Raw genomic sequence first — 21,348 nt, 5'->3', positions numbered from 1 at the left:
TCTCTCCCAATCCCATCCATCTCCTGGTCCATCCCTCTGCTCCCCACCCCTCCCAGTCCCATCCATCTTCCCTCTGCTCCCCACCCCTCCCAGTTCCATCCATCTTCCTTCTACTGCCCCCCTCCCCCCTCCCCCCGCGAGGTCCAAGATCGTGACTCCGTTTACCCCCTCTCTTCCTCCCTCCCTCCGGCACAGGCAACAGTCTTCAGCTTTTTCAGCGTTCCTGGCAGCGGTAGCGATGTACACGCTGCCTTTGGTCTGCCCCGGAAGCCTTCTCTTCAAGTTCCTGTTCCCACCTATGCGGGAACAGGAACTTGAAGAGAAGGCTTTGGGGCAGAGCCGAAGGCAGCGTGTACATCGTTACTGTTGCCAGGAACGCTGAAAAAGACTGCTGCCTGCGCCGGAGGGAGGGAGGAAGAGAGAGGGGTAGATGGACACGCTCCTCTCTGTCCGCTTGGCTTCCCTGCCCTCTCTGTCTGCGTCCCGCCTTCCTCTGACGTCAGAGGAAGGCGGGACACACACAGAGAGGGCAGGGAAGCCAAGCGGATGGAGAGGAGCCCGTGCCTGCATGTGGTTTTTTTTTTTTAACTAATGGCGCGGCGCCGCCTCGTCGTCGTTTGGGGGAGCATTGCCCCCCCCCCAGTCTACGCCTATGGTCAGCTCGGCCTTCTCAAAGGCTAAGAGTCTCTCTGTATATAGGCTTATAAAACTACCTCGTGGGCAGCCACTAGTGATGTTTTAGATAAAGTAAATTGGAATTTGGTGCTAATGTACAATTCCAAAGCTGTATAATAGTATCTAGCAAATTAAGTTGAGAAACTATGCTCACTAAAGAATGAGGCGCCGTCTTTTGGTGTTGAATATATCAATAATTCTGTCGTACTTCAATGAATCACACAGCCTATATGTACCTGTCATAAAACTATGCAAGGAGTTCAGAATTTCAAAAAAAATTGCTAACAGAGGGACATGCTTTAAATGCTGTGCAGAGAACCAGATTGAGGCGATGAGAATTACAATGCACATAAACAGCCTGCCGAAACGTGCGTTTCAAAATGACATGAACACCTCCTTTGTTTCCAGACATCACAGATGCTCCATCAAATCTGAAGCCAACACATAACTCTGGATCTAATTCAAGCACTTCAAGCACTTTTATGATTTTATCAGAAATCCCATTTGCTGTCATGTCTGCAGTATCAAGAAATCCAACTGCCCTTTCCTTTATTACCCCTTTGTGTATGTACCTGACACATACTGCAACAAGCTCACGTTTAGAGAGATCTTTGCATTCATCACCCAGAATTGCATAGTATGTATTATTGGTTTCATGTATTTTGGATTTGATTTTGCATTACAGTAGTAAAGTGGCAGATTCTAACAGTTCATTCTGAATATCTGGGCTCATTAGAGTTGCATTCTTGGGAATTTTTTTCAAGGCGACTTTGGATACTATTGTCATATTTGCTAAGGAGTTTGAACATTTCCAAAAAGTTTCCTTTACTTAATGCTTGTTCTGTCTCTCTGTGTCCACATAATGGAATTTCTTGCTTGGCACAGAATATCACAATATCAAGTACGCTCGGAGGAGCGAAAGGTAAGTAGTGGAGTGCCTCAAGGAACGGTGCCGGGGCCGATTCTGTTCAATATATTTGTGAGTGACATTGCCGAAGAGTTAGAAGGTAAAGTTTGTCTATTTGCGGATGATACTAAGATCTGTAACAGAGTGGACACCCTGGAGGGAGTGGAAAACATGAAAAAGGACCTACGGAAGCTAGAAGAATGGTCTAAGGTTTGGCAATTAAAATTCAATGCGAAGAAATGCAAAGTGATGCACTTAGGGAGTAGAAATCCATGGGAGGCGTATGTGTTAGGCGGGGAGAGTCTGATAGGTACGGATGGGGAGAGGGATCTTGGGGTGATAGTATCTGAGGATTTGAAGGCGACAAAACAGTGTGACAAGGCGGTGGCCCTAGCTAGAAGGTTGTTAGGCTGTACAGAGAGAGGTGTGACCAGCAGAAGAAAGGGGGTGTTGATGCCCCTGTATAAGTCGTTGGTGAGGCCCCACCTGGAGTATTGTGTTCAGTTCTGGAGGCCATATCTTGTTAAGGATGTAAAAAGAATTGAAGCAGTGCAAAGAAAAGCTACGAGAATGGTATGGGATTTGCGTTACAAGACGTATGAGGAGAGACTTGCGGACCTGAACATGTATACTCTGGAGGAAAGGAGAAACAGGGGTGATATGATACAGACGTTCAAATATTTGAAAGGTATTAATCTGCAAACTAACCTTTTCCGGAGATGCAAAGGCAGTAGAACGAGAGGACATGAAATGAGATTGAAGGGGGCAGACTCAAGAAAAATGTCAGGAAGTATTTTTTCAGGAGAGAGTAGTGGATACTTGGAATGCCCTCCCGCGGGAGGTGGTGGAAACGAAAACGGTAACGGAATTCAAACAAGCGTGGGATAAACATAAAGGAATCCTGCTCAGAAGGAATGGATCCTAAAGAGCTTAGACGAGATTGGGTGGCAAAGCAGGTGGCGGGAGACGGAGATGGTGCTGGGTAGACTTATACGGTCTGTGCCAGAGCCGGTGGTGAGAGGCGGGACTGGTGGTTTGGAGGCGGGGATAGTGTTGGGCAGACTTATACGGTCTGTGCCCTGAAAAGGACACGTACAAATCAAGGTAAGGTATACACAAAAAGTAGCACATGTGAGTTTATCTTGTTGGGCAGACTGGATGGACCGTGCAGGTCTTTTTCTGCCGCCATCTACTATGTTACTATGTTGCTATGTTACTTTGATGTGTTCATGATTCCTTTCAACTACAGAAAAGTTCATAGCATCTTGGTTTAGTTGATTGAAAATGTTTCCCCGACCGCCCGGTAAGTGACTTTGTTTGTAATCTTCAGATTTTCCTAGTGCAAGAGAGTGTGCCTTGCTGGATTCATGTTTTGAGCAGCACTGATTCATGTGCTTCCAATCTCTAAAGCTAGTTCTTGTGAAAGTTTCTTCAGCACGGGCATGAGAAAAATGTCTGCATGCTTTGCATAACACTGCATCCTGGCTTGCACTGTATTTCAGCCAGCAAAATTTATCGTACCAGTGAGATGAAAAACTTCTGGACTTGCCACTAATTTTACAAACAGGGAAAGCCTGTAACTTTGGCTGTTTTGGTGGTGCATCAATGTCGGATAAATCTGAAAGTAATTCCATTGGTTGCACACCAGGTTTACTGATCTGTGAGCATAAAGTAGAACTTGTTGAGGGAACAGTATCCTCATCATGCTCCTCTAGATGTGGTTTTTCAATTCTATCTGCATCCTCGCCGTGCTCCTGTACACCTGGTTTTTTGAATTAGCTTAGTAATGAACTTTGTTTTGCCATGGGGGATGACTAAGGAACACTGTCTATCTCGGGAACACTTCTGGGAATTTTCTCTCCTGGAAGCTAAAATCACAATAGCTTCAGTAAGTTTTGTGATAAGGATCTTCTGAGTTTACTTCCAACAACATAGGTAGCAGAAGCATAATAAAGCTTAGCACCCCCCACAATCCTGGAACAATGTATTCAAATTGTGGTAGCACCTCAATAATAGCAACACAAAATCCCTTCATTGCCAAGTACTTTGTGATCCTGCAAAGAGGCAGAGCCTATATTGCAAACCATAACACCAGTTCCAATAACAGTAACTTTAAAAAGGCAGCAGTGAATATACACAACAGCAATATGCAATTGGAAAACCCAGACAAGTCAGACTCATAGATCCCCATACAAACCACATTCTGCCGAGCAGAAACTCTCACCTGCTCGGTCACATGCAGACCACTGACCAACCCTCATCAATTACAGAATAAAGGACCAAAAATTAGAAATGTATTGATTTATTTTCTAAATTTTTATGCCACACTATCTCTGCAATTCTAAACAGATCACAATTCAAAGCACATTAATTGTAAAACATATTACAAAAACATAAAACATAAAGACCTTCCTTACCCTACCCCTACATCCCAGCAGCCTGGAGAACTCAGTAGATCCCATGGGATAAATAATGAAAATAAAAGAAGTGGGAATAAAAACCAGGCTTACCCAAAAAACTGGAACCAAACCAAATGTTAAAAATCCAACAAACAATATTTATTAATTTCCTTTAAAACAGAACTCATAAATATATTCTTTAAAAATGACTCGACACAACGTTGTGTTTCGGCCTAGCGGCCTACATCAGGAGTCTATAAATAAAAACAATAAAACAGTACATCAATAGAAAGAATATCAATGAAGAAGAGAAACATTTTAGAAATAGGCATATAAATAAACGCTGATAACAAGACCAAAAAAGTAATAAGCCTGGTTTTTATTCCCACTTCTTTTATTTTCATCAGCTTTTCTGTTCCATACTCCCTACCCATCCCCATAGCTCAGCATCAGCCCTTCCCTTCTCTGCCTCCTTACCCCCCATCCATCCCATAGCTAAGCATCAGCCCTATCCTACCACTTCACTCCTCCCTGTAGCCTAGCATCAGCCCTGTCCTACTCCTTACCCATCCCCTATGGAATTAAGTATAAAAGACTTTTTTGCATGCCCTGGGCAACAATGCAGAGCCCACCTCTGTACGCACCAGTCCACCAAGAGAAAACCGCCTGCACTTTTTAAAAAAAAATTTAACCTAGGCATTGCAGAGACCATCCCCACTCAAAAACCTTGAGAGAAAGACAACTTTTTAAAAATTAAGCTGGACACTATTAAAATTTATTGTTGGGGAATTTCTGGGTGAGGATGTGCTCCTCATTGACTAAGGCAAAAGAGATATATTTAATGACTAAATACATCTTTTTTTTTTTTTTTGCCCTAGGCAGTGAAGATTCTACCCCAACCCCCAGAAGCCCACCACCAGACCAGACTTGAGCCATCATTTAGATTACAAAAGTAATCAAAAAGCTGGCTGGTCACAGTGGTGGGCTTCTGGGTGGGGGTGAGCTCTTCACTGCCTGCCTAGGGCAAAAAAAGGTATATTTTAATCATTAAATATACATTTTTTTCCCTAGGCAGTGAAGTGCTTACCCCACCCAGAATCCCACCACCACCACCAGCCAGCATTTTGAGCACAAAAAAAAAGAAACCCACAAGATGATGTTAAAAAAAAAAAAGTATTTCAAATTTTATTATCTGCAGAGCTGGGCAGCTGCTTGCAGTAAAGTTGCAACTGCCACGTGGTGCATAACACCCTGGCTTCTGTAGCTGACTCAGGCAGAGTGTGTTGTGGCCCACCGTGGGGCACTACTGGGACGCTGGGGAATGCTACTGCACTAAGGCTTAATGTAAGAGAGCTAAGAAGCCGCGCCTGCTGCTACACACCCAGGTAGCACCAGCCTTTCCATCTGGAAAGTGGCACTGTGGTCCAGGCCCGGGGGGGAGGAGGAGCAGACAGTGCCGCGTGATACCGACTCCCGGCACCTGCAGCTGAGCGTGCAGCTATTTTTTAGCCTGTTGAGAAGATGACAAGCCGCGAGAACGAGGCTGAGCGTGCTGCGCGGGATGGAACATGAGTCATCAGCACCTAGGGGGCTGAGAAGGAAGAGGACGTCACGCACGCTGCAGGCCACCGCGAAGTGAAGAGCTGCGACCATGTTTATTCAGTGCCGAGTCGACTCACTGCCATGCCAAGTCTGCCCAAAAGGTAGGCGGGACTGGGAGATCAGCTGAGCGAGCCGCAGTGCGGCGATGGTAGAAATTAATTAGTGAAAGGCTTCTGCTTTGGCTTTGCTCTGTGCGCTTTAAGTCAACCGCGCTTAAAACTGGGTGGGTGGGCCTGAGCCGAGATTGGATGGGCCTAGGCCCGCCCAGGCCCACTCGTAGCTACGCCCCTGCCCAGCACCTGGATGTTATTTCAGCAGCTGCAGTTGTTAGCACCCATCAGCCCTTTCCTGAGCTCCATTAAGGCCACATGGTCTGCCCACCAGAGCTACACCTCATCCTCCAACACAGACACACTTGCCTCCACTTGAGCTGCTCTTTCATTACAAATGGCAAGCTGCACTGCCCTATTATTTTATTTATTTATGCATTCTTGTATCCCACTATTATCCAAAAACAAGTTTCAGTTGAAAGTGGCTTACAATTTACATTTTAGTGAAGTTACAATAGTTCTTTGCAATGTGGAGAGGGCATCTATAGTTCATGCAGTTAGTCATAGAGTTTGTGAAAGAGATAGAGATGGAGAGGAAAAGGAAAAGGCAACAGCAGTTTTTGTCGTTAGCTGTATAATTTGGGGGGTATTTATTCATATAGTTTTTGAAGAGGTAGATTTGTAGAGGAAAAGGTAATGATAGTTTTTGTAGTTAGCTGTAGAACTTTTTGAGGAGGTAGGCTTTCATTTCTTTCCTGAATTGAAGGAGATTTGTGATGCTTCTTATGGCTTTTGGTATTGAGTTCCACCATTTGGAACCCAGGAAGCTAAATCATGCTGTGTAGATGGTTTTGTAAGTAGTGTTTCTGCATTTGGGTAGATGTAGAAGAAGGTAGCTTCTGGTTCCTGGGCTTGCATTTCTTAGGGATAGTTTGATCATGTCCCGCATGTATTCGGGTGCCATTCCAAATAGTATCTTGAAGATTAGGGTGCTTGCTTTGAAGAGTAGCCTTGCCTTGATTGGTAGCCAGTGTCATTTTTCAAGCAGTGGGGTTGTTTTTTTGTAGTTCATCTTCTTGAAGATCAGTCTTGCTGCTGTGTTTTGGACTGTTTGCTGTGATTTTAGTGTGTTTTCCATGCACCCTATGTATGCTGCATTGCAGTAGTCTAGTTGCGATAGTATCATTGATTGGACCAATATCTGGAATGATTGTCTAGGGAAGGAGTCTCTTATCCTTCTCAGTACCCTTAGTGTTCTGAAGCATTTTGTTAGACATCTCCTGTTGTAAAGCAGTTATATTCTGGGAGCTGATCTTTATAGTACCGAACTCCGCCATAATCAGGTCCAGGATCTCTTGCATTTCACATGGCAACGCCATTTTTAAGGGAGTCAGGAAATCTTGTTTCGACTGTTCCTGCCTCCTTGTGCTCCAAAAGCAGTTTCAATTTTATTTTGCTTACTGGACAACATTGTGTGGTATCCTTTTCCAGAAACGTGTAGAAAAAAGTGGAAATATGTCACATATGTGAATGTTTCCTTGTCTGTGCTCACCTCACCCTCTGGTGGCCAGAACCGGTGGCTGCTATGGACTGTCACCCATTCCAGAGTTCAGCCCAGTCCGGTCCAGATCTTCCGGGCTGCCAGACTTGCTTCTCTTGTTTGTGCCTGAACATCACCCGTAGCTGCCTTGTGATTCCTGCAGCTGAACTTCAGCAGCTGATGGGCTTTATTAATCACCTGGAAACTTCTGTGTTTGCCTTTGCATCGTCTAAGGTCCCTGGTTTGTGGGTGCTTTGTTGCACTTCTGCCTAGTCTGGTTTCTTGTATAGTTCCTTGTCTGATTCTAGTTAGTCTGTGTGTAGTTTAGCTTAGGTTTATTGCTTTTTCTTAGTCTTGTTTCTGGTTAGTATTCTTGGTCTAGTTTCTGTTTGTCTGTGTCTCTTGCTTAGTGGCTGCTCTGCAGCTTTCAGTCTTGTCTCTTCTCTGTCAGTATTTGTACCCTGTTTCAGTGGCTGCTTGGCAGCTTTCAGTTCTTGTCCTTTAGCTTGTTCCATTTCCTGCTTTGTGTAGTATTGTCTGTCTGTGAGTCCTAGCCCAGCTTCCTGCCTTGCTGTCCATGTATATTCCTTTCCCCTCTGACTCTCAGTCTCTGTTCAGCCTAGTTGGTATCCAGTTCCTGCCTTGTCCGGTAAGTCCTGCCGGCCGCCTACACCCAGGGGCTCAACTCCTCAGGAACGGCAGTTAAAGTGCAGGTGAAGTCTAGCTGTCCCTGTCAGAGTTCTGCCTTGTCTCTGGTGTGAGGTGCTTTTGCCTGCCACTGCTGCTCCACGGCAGTGGCCCAAGGGCTCACGAACCTAGTTTGAAGCCTACTTCAATCTGGCTTTCGCCCCCTTCATTCAACTGAAACAACGCTAGCTAATGTCTCTAATGATCTGTTCCTAGCCAGATCCAAAGGTCTCTATTCTATCCTCATCCTTCTCGATCTATCTGCTGCTTTTGACACTGTTGATCACAGCCTGCTCCTTGATACGCTGTCCTCACTTGGATTTCAGAGCTCTGTTCTTTCCTGGTTTTCTTATCTCTCCCAGCATACCTTTAGTGTATACTCTAGTGGATCCTCTTCTACTTCTGTCCCACTGTCAGTTGGTGTACCTCAGGGATTTGTCCTGGGACCTCTTCTCTTCGCCATCTATACTTCTTCCGTTGGTACTCTGATCTCATCCCATGGTTTTCAGTATCATCTTTACGCTGATGACTCCCAGATCTACCTCTCCACACCAGAAATCTCAGCTGAAACCCAGGCCAAAGTATCAGCCTGTCTGTCTGACATTGCTGCCTGGATGTCTCAGTGCCATTTGAAACTAAACATGACCAAGACTGAGCTTCTTATCTTTCCCCCTAAACCAACCTCTCCTCCTCCCCCATTCTCTATTTCTGTGGATAACACTCTCATCCTTCCTGTCTCATCAGCTCGTAACCTTGGGGTCATCTTCGACTCCTCCCTCTCCTTCTCTGCACATATTCAACAGACTGCTAAAACCTGTCGTTTCTTTGTCTATAATATCAGCAAAATTCGCCCTTTCCTTTCTGAGCACACTATCAGAACCCTCATCCACGCTTTTATCACCTCTCACTTACTTCAACTTGCTTCTCACAGGTCTCCCACTTAGCCATCTCTCTCCTCTTCAATCTGTTCAAAATTCTGCTGCACGACTAATATTCCGCCAGGGTCGTTATGCTCATATTAGCCCTCTCCTTAAGTCACTTCACTGGCTTCCTATCCATTTCCACATACAGTTCAAACTCCTCTTATTGACCTATAAGTGCATTCACTCTGCAGCTCCTCAGTACCTCTCCACTCTCATCTCTCCCTACATTCCTCCCTGGGAACTCCGTTCACAGGGTAAATCTCTCTTATCTGCACCCTTCTCCTCCACTGCTAACTCCAGACTCCGTTCCTTTTATCTTGCTGCACCATATGCCTGGAATAGACTTCCTGAGCCGGTACATCAAGCTCCATCTCTGGCCGTCTTCAAATCTAAGCTAAAAGCCCACCTTTTGATGCTGCTTTTAACTCCTAACACTTATTCACTTGTTCAGAACCCTTATTTTATTATCCTCATTTTAATATTCCCTTATCTCTTGTTTGTTCTGTTTGTCTGTCCTAATTAGATTGTAAGCTCTGTCGAGCAGGGACTGTCTCTTCATGTTCAAGTGTACAGTGCTGCATACGTCTAGTAGCGCTATAGAAATGAGAAGTAGTAGTAGTAGTAGTAGTTTCTGCCTTGAAAACCTGACAAAATATAACATGCTGCTAGCAATATTCAGTCACAGCAGGGAAAGTGAAAGTTTCAGGCAACCATTCCACAGCCCTGCAGTCTCCGCTCCAGTGATGTCACTTCCATGTTTAATATATTACTCCAACCCTTGGGTATAGTATTGAAAAAACTTAAGGTACCATTTTTTATATATGCGGACAACATCATCATATTGCTTCCAGTATCCAAGGGTAAATTAGACCTTACCTGCTAATTTGCTTTCCTTTAGTCCCTCCGGACCGGCCCAGAATGTGACTGATGGGTTGTGTACGCCTTCCAGCAGGTGGAGACTGAGAAAAAAGTTGTGACTCTAGCTAGCCAATAAGAGCCCTTGCCAGCTAGAGAAAGATCCAGTAATAAAGTACCAAAGCAGAAGGAAAGTCATAGTAGAAATACAGAACCTGTGCATCCAAAAACCTGAGCAGCCACCGGCACATTGCCAACAACGGGTGAGTGCCTTCAAACATATTATGGTCCTTCATACAGGATATTTCAGTAAGATTTTTCTTTTTTTTTTTTTACTATATAGATCAAGAAACTAACAACACAGCTCCGAACAAACACCGATATCTGAAGTGAGGGATCTGGGCCTGTCCGGAGGGACTAAAGGAAAGCAAATTAGCAGGTAAGGTCTAATTTACCCTTCCTTAGCGTCCCTCTGGACCGGCCCAGAATGTGACTGATGGGAAGTATCAAAGCAGTGAAAATATGGGAGGGACCCTAGTAGCCCCGCCAACAAAACGCACGGCCTAAAACAACTTGACAACGACCGAGAACGTCTAAATGGTAATGCTTAGGAAAAAAGAATGCAGAGACGACCAAGACTCCGCCTTACAAATATCCTCTAAAGGCACCAGACAACCCTCTGCCCACGAGGCTGTCTAATCTCTTGTAGAGCGAGCCTCAACATGCTCTGGAAGAGGTGTCCCTGAAAAAGAATAAGCTGAAGCAATCCTTACTTAGAGCCTTTGAGAAATAGAGAGGTTAGAGGCCCTGAACCCGTTACGTGCACCTCCAATCAGAACAGAGAAACGATCAAATCCCTGGATGTCATCAGTAGACTTAATATCATGCTACAACACCTGTTTGACATCCAAATACTTCAAAAGCCGCTGCTTTTCTGATCCAGAAAGAGAACCGAAGACAGGCAATAGCACCGGCTGAGAAATATGAAAACCGAGTCACCACCTTAGGAAGAAAGGAAGGGACGCTCCGGAACACTACTCGATTGGACCCGAACTGTAAAAAACCCCCAGAAAACTACACGACAGCACCTGCAACTCCGAAACTCGCCTAGCTGAAACAACAGCCACCAAAAATACTGTCTTCAGAGACAAGTTCTTCAAAGAAGAGGACAACAAAAGCTCCAAGGGAGTCTTAGCAAGAACAGAAAGCAGAAAAAATCAGATCCCAACGAGTAAAGGAAAATTGCGAGGAGGGATGGAGGATATTAACCCTCCTCAAAAACAAACAGACCACATCCGGATGACTAGCTAGAGACCTCCCTTGGATACGACCACGGAAAGGCGACAAAGCCGTAAACTGCACCTTAAGAGAGGCCAGGCCTTTGTCACAGCCCCGCTGCAAAAAATCCAAAATTTGCAAAACTGAAGCACTAAAAAGATATAGGCCAAAGCCTTTACCCCAGTACTCAAATATGCTCCTAGTGCGCATATTCATCAATGACGTAGAATGTTGACGAGAGCGAAGCATAAACGCAATGACCTGCTCAGAATAACCTTACTTAACCAGTTTAGCCCTAACCAGAGTCAGGCTGTAAGACAGAATCGATCCGAATCCGGATGAACGACAGGACCCTGTGACAAGAGATATCGCCGGACTGGAAGTCTGAAGAGAAGGCCATCCAGACAACGTCGAAGCTCAGCGCACCACGTCCTTTGAGGCCAGTCCGGTGCCACCAAAAACAGACATCCCCAGTGTGTCCCTACCTTCTAAAGAAAATGTTTTATCAGAAGCATACCTTAGACCGGCTGAGCAGGATTGTAGAAGATCGTCCACTCCCTGCACTAAGGGATCCTTTCGATGACTGAAGAACAGAGGAAATTTTGCATTGCCGGCGGAGGCAAACCGATCCAATCTGAGAGACCCCCAACAAACGAGGAACAGCCGAAATGCCACTTCTGTTAGTGACCACTCTCTAGCAACCGAGCATGTGAAGACTGAGAAAATTTGCTTGAACACTTAGGACCCCTGCTACTTGAGCCGCTGAAAGAACCATCAGATGGACCTCCGCCCATTGAAGCAGGAGCGCCGCCTTTCTCACAAACGGTAGACTTCCCGTTCCTCATTGCCGAATGAAAATTGCGACCACTGTGGCATTGTCTGACCTTAGTGGAACTGCTGGGCTTCTCAGAAGAAGAAAACAGTTCTGGAGCTCCAGACGAAAACGCTTTGGTCCCTAACAGGTTGATTGAAAATAATGTCTTCTGAAGAGACCAGAGACCCTGAGCAAACTGCCTCTGACAGCGAGCTCCCCAGCCAAAGGAACTAGCATCTATCGTCACTACAGACCAGCCGGGCTAATCTAGAGGCTTACCTCTGAACAAACTGGACTCCCAAAGCCACCGACGTAGACCGGTCTTCACTTGGAACGAAAGAGGCAAAGTTTGATGAAGCGAAACCTTCTGAGATGAATATCTCGAAAACAACTAGCTCTGAAGAGATCTCTTGTGAGTCCTGGCCAGGGCACCACCTCGATCGCTGCCGGCATGGTTCCCAAAACCTGCAGAGAAACTCTTGCCGAAGGAGTGGAAATATGCCTGAAGTGACGAAATTTGAGACTACAAGTTGAGGACTTGAATCGACGGAAGAACACTTGACTCTGGCTAGAGGCGAACCTGACCCCCAGATACGTTATCAACTGAGAAGGCAGAAGACTGCTCTTCTGCACATTGACTACCCAATCTAGGGACTGCAGGAATTGTACCACCCGAGCTGCCAGCTGAAAACTCTCGTGGTAAGACCTTGCCCGGATCAAGGAAATCGACCAAATAAGGATGCACTAAAATGTCCTCCATTGTGAGAGCTGCCAGCACAACTACCCTGACCTTGGTAAACGTACGGAGCAGACGACAAACCCGAAGGGAAGAGGCTGAAACTGAAAATGGCGGTCTAGCACAGCAACAAATGAAGGAAACGTTGATGTGCAGGATGAATAGGAATGTGGAAATAGGCTTCTGCAAAATCGAGAGAAGTCAGAAACTCCCCTGACCGCACTGCAATAAAGACTCAATCCGAAAAGAGAGCACCTAAAGGGCTTGATTGAGCGCATTGAGATTTAAAATTGGACAGAAAAATCCGTCTTTCTTGCGAACCAGAAAGTAAATGGAGTAACTATAGGCGCCCGGTATAAGAGGCTTGAAGAGGCTAAGCCTCCCCCCTGCTGCAGCAAAATGGATCAGCTGTGGAGTCCAGCTGCTCTGTGGGGATTAAATTGTTGCTTTACCTCCATCCTCACAGCAGGAGCTACAGTGAAAGCCCTCTAGCAGTTGTAGAAATTGGTTTATGGTTTGTTTACCTTACTGCTGGGAAAGCAGGGGGGGGTTGGCTGGAGGTATCCTGGGTTGCCAGGGAGATATTTAAGGAGGATGACTTCCTGCCCTGCACTGAGGACAGATAGCAGCAGAACGGATACTAGGCCAGCATGATCAGAAAAAGTCACCAGACAACAAAGGTAGAAAAGATCATTTTATTTTCATTATATAGTGTTTGGAATATGTCCACTTTGAGAATCAGGTACTCAACATTAAAAGTTTATAATTATTTACTTATTTATGGCATTTTATCCCACATTAAACATGAATTAGGGTGTTTTGTGGCTCTACATGAGAATTGTGATGATATGATCCCTTGTTTCATATTGTTGACAGTCTGCATTTTCCATATGGGTGGTATATTGGTGTATTAGGTCTGCCCAGTGTAATATTTATGGTACAGTAAGGTTCTGAGTGTGTTTTTGGACAAAGTTGTGCATAGTGTTTTGCAGTTGAGCGATTGTGGTTAGAATGTGCTTTGAGCAACCACTTTATTCTTTGACATATGATACATATCTAATATCTTAATTTAATAAAAGGTATTAATTGTGACTTTTATTTTTATTTATTTATTTTTTCTGCTTGTTATCAGACAATTATGGATTTAAGCTCCACCCCTGGCCCCACCCCTAACCCCACCCCCTTTAGCCTCCCCAAACAGTTGGGCCACCGACCGCCTATGGAAGTAACGATCATTGCCACTGATCCGCCCAAGGGATTGGAGAAATTGCTCGAAGGTCCAGAAATCTGCAGAGAGTAGCTGTGGAGGCTTCGGTATCTGATGCACAAACAGCAAGGAGATTCTAGGTAACCATCTGACAAAGGGTGAGTGAACACGAATGTGTACCCTTCTCGTCTGGACCCACCTCTCTTGAAATGGTGCCAATCGAGCGCCCAGAGAGAAAAAAGAATGGACCCGCACCACGTCATTGCTGAGAGCGAGAGTACTAATCGTTTTGTGTGTGACAGCAGAAAGACACATAAAAGCAGACTTATGCTAAAATTGTATAATATTTTGTGGTTAACCAATGCTTCAAATATAATCCCCCCAAAATTTGACTACCGGTAGATGAAAAACTGAAAACAATAAAAAAACAGAGTCTAATAGAAAAGGATGAAATGAAAAAAGGGGGAGGGAAATTGATCCAGATAACTCAAGTGAACTAAATATTCAAAATGTTTTATTTAGTGGTGGAGAAGTCTCAGAGTGTAAACTCACCTAAACGAGACTACATAGAAGTGATTTATGCCTCTAGGGGTGGACAAGTGCCTCGATCATAGAACTTCTCCACTAATTTTTATTTCATGTGAGCAAAAAAACCGTTTGGTTTGTTGTGGAACATAAAAGAACATTATGCATTTATAGCGTGGGAGTGCTTTACATCTGGCATTATACAGTGGGCTCGCACGCTCTAATTTTTCCAAGAAGGAGGCGGCGATGAATCTCTTCATTGGATTAGACGCTGTCATCAAGGATTGAAGTCAGCTTTGCAGCAGTTCATCGGCCCAAACGTTAAGTATTTTACAGTGCCTAAGTTGCTTTCATTGACTTTTATTACGTTACTAGTATAAAAGGCCCGTTTCGGTAGGCAATGAAACGGGCACTAGCAAGGTAATCCCCCCCCGCAGCGTCCTTCCTGTCTCCCCTGCTCCCCCCCTGCAGCCACCCATCTGGTCTCAGGACCCCCTCCCCACCAACCCTCCTCTGCCCCTGCAGCCACACATGTGCAGCGGCCCTCCTGTCTCCCCTGCTCCCCCTGCAGCCACCCATGTCCAGCGACTCTTCTCTCCCCCTGGCCCCCCTGCAGCCACCCATGTGCAGCGGCCCTCCTCTCCCCCTGCAGCTACCCATGTCCAACGACCCTCCTCTCCTTTCCCCTTGCTCCCCCTGTAGCTACCCATGTCCAGCGACCCACCTCTCTCCCCTGCCCCCCCTGCAGCCACCCATGTCCAGTGACCCTCCTCTTCCCCTGCAGCATCCCTTCTGTCTCCCCTGCCCTCCCCTGCAGCCACCCATCTGGTGTCAGGACTCCCTCCCCACCTCCCTCTTCCCTGCCCCCCCTGCAGCCATCCATGTCCAGCGACCTTCCTCTTCCCCTGCAGCCACCCATGTCCAGCGACCCTCCCCTCCCCCCTCGACGCATCACCCATGCCCCTACCCCCCTCAGGCACATCAACCCCCTCGCCACCCGCAGCCGCCAATACTAACGCTGTCCGGCCGCTGCTGTGTCTCCTGTTGAGCAGCAGCGGCCGGTACAAAAAGAAAAAAGCCAAAAAAAATTTTAAACCTGGAACACGGCTCCTTAGACAGCCATCTGACATTGGCTGTCATCTCTGCAGCCGCTCCTCCTCTCCCCTCTCACGTCGCTGTGTTCCTCCGGGGTCTTCCTGCAGGGGCAGTGACGTGGAGGGGAAAGGAGGAGCGGCTGCAGTGACAACAGCCAATGCCAGATGGCTGTCTACGGAGCCGCGTTTCAGGTTAAAAATCTTTTTTGGCTTTTTTCTTTTTGTACCGGCCGCTGCTGCTCCACAGGAGAAGCAGCAGCGGCCGGACAGCATTAGTATTGGCGGCTGCGGGTGGCGAGGGAGTTGATGTGCCCGAGCGGGGGGGGGGGGGGGGGAGGAGGGGTAGGGGCTTTGGTGATGCGCCGGGGGAAGGGTCTTGGGTGATGCGTCGAGGGGGGGGGTAGGGGCTTGGGTGCTGCACCGGGGCGGAGGGGCTTGGGTGTTGTGCCGAGGGGGGCACTGAGAGCTGATTGGTAGGCAGGGGGAGGAGAAGGGAAACATGCTCTGTGTGTTTCCCTACTCCTCCCCCTGCCTGGCTCGCGGTTTTGCAGGGCAAGGGCTTGGGTGTTGCGCCGAGGGGGGGCACTGACAGCTGTTTCCCTACTCCTCCCCTTGCCTTGGAATCAGCTGTCAGTGACATCACTGACGTCAGTGCATTCTAAACTGCCTAGCAGACCACCTCCGAGGGAGCCACTGTACCAGGCACATTAGAACGTTGGAGGTGAGAATTATTATATAGGATAGTGCTGTGGACAATCAGTACATAAGTATTTCAAGGAATTGGTGTATGAAATATTATAAGAGAGACATTCTCTACATATATATTTGAAGTTTGTTCAGGTGCAAGACACTGGATGAAGTGAAAGAGGGAATTGATCCAGGTATTTTAATATATGGTATTGAGTTATAGTTTTCTGAGCACATGGAAAGTTTTTTTGCTCACATGAAATAAACAAAAATTAGTGGAGAAGTTCTATGATTGAGACACTTGTCCACCCCTAGAGGCATAAATTACTTCAGTGTAGTCTCGCTTGGGTGAGTTTACGCTCTGAGACTTCTTCACCACTAAATAAAACATTTTGAATATTTAGTTCACTTGAGTTATCTGGATCAATTTCACTCCCCCTTTTTTCATTTCATCCTTTTCTATTAGACTCTTGTTTTTTATTGTTTTCAAAATTGTATAATAGGTATAACTCCTGTAAATTGCATGAGTACGGTACCTAAACTTTAGGTGACCTGATGAGGATAACTCCCAAAGGAATCAGTATACAAAGAGATTAAACTGGATAGTGGTACTGAATATCAGCACTAAACTGGTTAACCCAAAACCAGACATTCAGTGAACAGCCTGGGAGCTGGCTACTGTTGGGAATATTAAACATGTATGTTCACTTGATTTAATGGTCTTGGTTATTGACAAGACTAAGGAGATAATGGCAACTATAAAGAAGGACATTGATACTACAGAAAACCTTTTGAGACAAAATGAGAACAGAGACCTTTACAGTAAACAACATGAAGATCTAAAACAGAAGATAGATCAAGCTCAGTTTGAGCTGAAAAGGATGAAGATTAAAAAATTTCATAGAAATGAAAAAGATTATGAGAATGGGAGCATATATATTTGGATGAATAAAGATAGATCTGAGACACGCCCAGCATTTGAAGAAGGAGTTGACTCAAATGATAGTGGATCTACAGGTCCGGGGTCGTAAAGGTCCTCCTCTCCTTTTTTAGAGAAAAGATGAGGAAGGAGAGGGAGAGGAAGAATGCGACAACAGAGACGAGGCGGCAGACAGGAATGATCAAATTTGACAACCAGATCGGACAGGCCATACACTTGATCACAACAATGAAGGATTCAGTCGTTATCAATTTGTCCAAATATTCACACACTACTAATGAATATAAAGTATTGCTGAAAGGACTTTCATTTGTCCCCACCATTCTGCGTGATGCTTTCCAGCTAAGAATTAATTTAGAAAAATTTGTACGTCTTTTGCAGATTAAATCTTTCTTTCATGATAAAGAAGAAAAGAATATGGATTTATCAAGCTGAAATCAAAATGTTGTACTAAGAATGCAAGGATCCGGTTAACACGTTATACTGTGAGAAGCAAAAGAAGTATATTGTTACCTTTGTAAAAAAAACGATTGAAATGTATAAATGAGATTTCCACTTTGCCTTGACAGTCTGCTCCACGAGCCCTGAAGAAGGTCACAAAACCTTGGCCACGGTCGGCAGTAGAATAGCATTATGGGACCAAGATCCAGCAAAGTGATACGAGCTAAAAGCTAAGTAGTTGCTCGTTATTTTGTTTGAATATTGAAATAGAACACATTAAGGAAGGTTGGTGTCATGATTGTGACTGTATTCCATGCCTACAGTCACCTCGCCTCCGGGTGACCAGGTCCTATGGCTGCTGTGGACTGTCTTCTTCCTGTTTCCCAGACATGTTCCAGAGTTCATTCCAGTCCTGATGTTCCAGCACTCCAGAGTTGCCCTGGTGTTTCGACTGCCAGGCCTCACCTGTGACCTCATCTGTAATTGCCTTTATTAAGCACCTGGGAACTTTCAGACTTGCCTTTGCAACAGAGATCTTCACATGAGCTTTCATCTGTGAGTGCTTGTTGCAGTTCCAGTCCTACTAGTTCTTGTCTTGTTTGTCTGTAGCTTCAGTTCCCCTCCTGTTTGTTTCTGCCCTGTTTGTCTTTAGCTTCAGTTCCCCTCCTGCTTGTATCTACCCTGGTTGTCTATAGCTTCTGTTCCCCTCCTGTTTGTATCTGCCCTGTTTGTCTCTAGCTTCAGTTCCCCTCCTGTTTGTATCTGCCCTGTTTGTCTCTAGCCAGTGGTGTTCCTAGTGGGGCTGACACCCGGGGCGGATCGTCGATGCGCCTCGCCCCCCCCCCCGGGTGCAGCACCCCCCCTATGCAGCATGCCCCGCCGGCAAAAGGACACCCCCCACTCCGGCAAAAGAACCCCCCGGGTGCACGCCGCTGGGGGGGGTGTCGCGCGCCGGTCAGCTTCGTTCGTTTCCATGCTCCCTCTGCCCCGGAACAGGTTACTTCCTGTTCCGGGGCAGAGGGAGCATGAAAACGAACAAAGCTGACGGCGTGCGGCACGCCCCCCCCCCAGTGGTGTGCACCCGGGGCGGACCGCCCCCACCGCCCCCCCTCCCCTTGGTACGCCACTGTCTCTAGCTTCAGTTCCCTTCCTGTTTGTATCTGCCCTGTTTGTCTTTAGCTTCAGTTCCCTTCCGGCTTGTGGCTGCCCTGTTTGTTTTCAGGTTTCAGTCCCGCCTAGCCTGTTTCAGTATCCTGAATCCTGTTAAAGCCAAGCCAAGTCTGTTCAAGCATCTGGTTCCAGTCAAGCCAAGACAAGTCTGTTCCAGCATCTGGTTCCAGCTATGCCAAGCCCAGTCCGTTCCTGCATCTGCTTCCAGCCGAGCCAAGCCAAGTCCATTCTAGCATCCGGCTGCAGCCAAGCCAAGTCTGTTCCAGCATCTGGCTCCAGCCAAGCCAAGCCAAGTCCGTTCCTGCATCCTGGTCCAGCCAAGTCAAGTCCATTCCAGAATTCTGTCCAGCCAAGCCTGTTTGAGAGTCCTGAATCTTGTACCAGCCTCTCTGTGTTTAGTCTTGCTTCCTGTTGGGTGATTCACCTGCTGCTGCCGGTCCCTGGCAGCGGCCCAAGGGCTCACTACTCCGGATCATTCCTCACAGTTGTGACAGTTGGAAGGATTTTTAGCCAATAATGATAATTTGTACTCCAGGACATTAAGGCATTTTGCCTCATAAAGGAGTATATATATATATATATATATATATAAAGTTTGTCCCCGTAGAAATTAGTGCACTCCATTTAAGTGCACTAATTTCTACGGGGACAAACTTTGGTTTAGCATACCAAGATAAGTGCAAGATTCGCTTATATACATGGTTTAAGACCACTCCTCTGCAGGAAAGATTCTGCATCAGCGCGCGTACGGAATATGGAAACCGATTGGCGTGTGACAATCAACGAGATTTTCAATTTACGGCCCTTTTAACTGCCACAGGCAGAATAAGCGAAAAAAAAGTTATTAGAGTGTACATTGGGGTCGTCGTTGTCGTTGTGGCGAAACTGTAAGACTAACAGGCTGAACAAATAGAAGTTCTTAAAAAATTAGAAAACAAACGAAGTCAAGCATCTATTGCTAAAGAATATGGTGTCAATCCCAGTCAAATTTCACATGTCTTGAAGCAGAAAGACCAGCTTCTGGAAGACTGGCAAAACAATACAAACCACAACTGAAACAAAAACGGGTGGGAAAAGCTGAGGAGGTAGAAGATGCTCTTCTTCGGTGGTTTTCTCGAGTCAGGAGCAGACAGTTTCCTGTCAGTGGTCCACTGCTTAAGGAGAAAGCTAACCAGACTCTGATAAGTGTAGAAGGTATTCAAGCATGGTCTGTGTAGGACAATAAAGAGGATCTAGGGCCTTGCTGTCACACTAGATGGCAAACCTCCTCCATTTCAAAAAGTAACACCTCTTGGTGGAATCTTTTCTGGAAGCAAGCAAGACTCAGGAGACACCCTCTGAAAGACCCAAGGAGGCGAATTCTAAGCTCTCAACATCCAGGCCGTAAGAGCCAGAGACCAGAGGTTGGGATGTAGAAGCGACCCCTTATTCTGAGTGATGAGGGTTGGAAAACACTCCAGTTTCCACGGTTCTTCAGAGGACAACTCCAGAAGAAGAGGGAACCATATCTGACGTGGCCAAAAGGGTGCAATCAGGATCATGGTTCCACAGTCTTGCTTGAGTTTCAGCAAAGTCTTCCCTACTAGAGGTATGGGAGGATACGCATACATAAGGCCTGTCCCCCAATGAAGGAGAAAGGCATCTGAGGTTAGTCTGCCGTGAGCCTGAAGCCTGGAACAGAACTGAGAGACCTTATTGTAACCCGGTGGGTTATATTTATTTTTTTTATATATTTACCTGGGCTCCCAGAGATTGTTGGTGGTCAGAGCTGTGACTCCAGAAGCATTTCTGGACTTCCTGCATGGAGCTGTGCTGTCTGTGGCTTGCCTCAGTGCTCTGAGTGTTGGAGAAAAGTCTGTAAATGTATTTAGATGTGTGTTTAAACATGTGAAAGGTGTACTGTATGTGTGGTTTGATGGCACCAATGATTGTGGGATGTTTTGATCTGATTGTATAGAAATTTTATGGAAAGTTATTTTCCAAAAGTGGAGATTGTGAAAAAATGTTAATTAGTGTCCATGAGGCAAACACCCTGTGTTCTGACACCTTATTGTCCAGCAGAGGTCAGCTGGTGACTCAGATACCCAGTGTCCCTTGGCAACAGCTTGCTAGGAAGTGGGGGGAAGGGCTGAAGACACTGAATAGAAAAGATGTTTTTGGGAGAGCTCTGAGTGCATGACAGGATTTCTAGGCAGAAAAGTGTGTGAAAGTAAGTTTTTCTGTGAGCTTTAAATTCCTGAATATAGGTGAAGAGAGTTGAAAGTGAAAAGTGTTGGATTTGAGCAGAGAAAGAAAGTTCTAAAACTGATGTTTTTTTTGTGTACTGTTTAAGTATCTGAAAGGGAATTTCTCCGCTAGTGTTTAGTGCTGAAACACTGGCTGGATGCAGGTGAAGTGTGCTGAAGGTGATTTGAACAAGAGAAAGAAAGAACTAAACTGTTTTTTTGTTTGTGTACTATTTAAAAGTTTTACAAGTAAGACTGTCGTGGAGAGACCCTATGCAAGGTTGTGTAAGTCAGGTTTATGCAAGTGGATTAATCCCAGTTAAGCCACTAGGAAAATTGGTCTCCAAGCTTAAGAGTGGGCTTGCAGTTTGTGTGTTCACATGCTGGTGCACTATAGTGGAGGATTGCATGAATTTGGAGAGGCAAAGATGCTGAGAGCTGTGTGACTCTGTGTGACTGCAAGATCCAATGAAGAGTGTCCTTCCTTAGTTAGGGAACTCAGTACAAGAACAGAGAAACTATTTAAGGCTATACAATTATTCTTTATTTTTTTAGTTAGCAAGCCACAGTTATCCCTGAATCCCAACTAGTGC

This window comes from Microcaecilia unicolor, chromosome 9 (genome assembly GCF_901765095.1).
Source record: "Microcaecilia unicolor chromosome 9, aMicUni1.1, whole genome shotgun sequence".
Taxonomy (NCBI): domain Eukaryota; kingdom Metazoa; phylum Chordata; class Amphibia; order Gymnophiona; family Siphonopidae; genus Microcaecilia; species Microcaecilia unicolor.
This window is presented reverse-complemented; position numbering follows the sequence as displayed.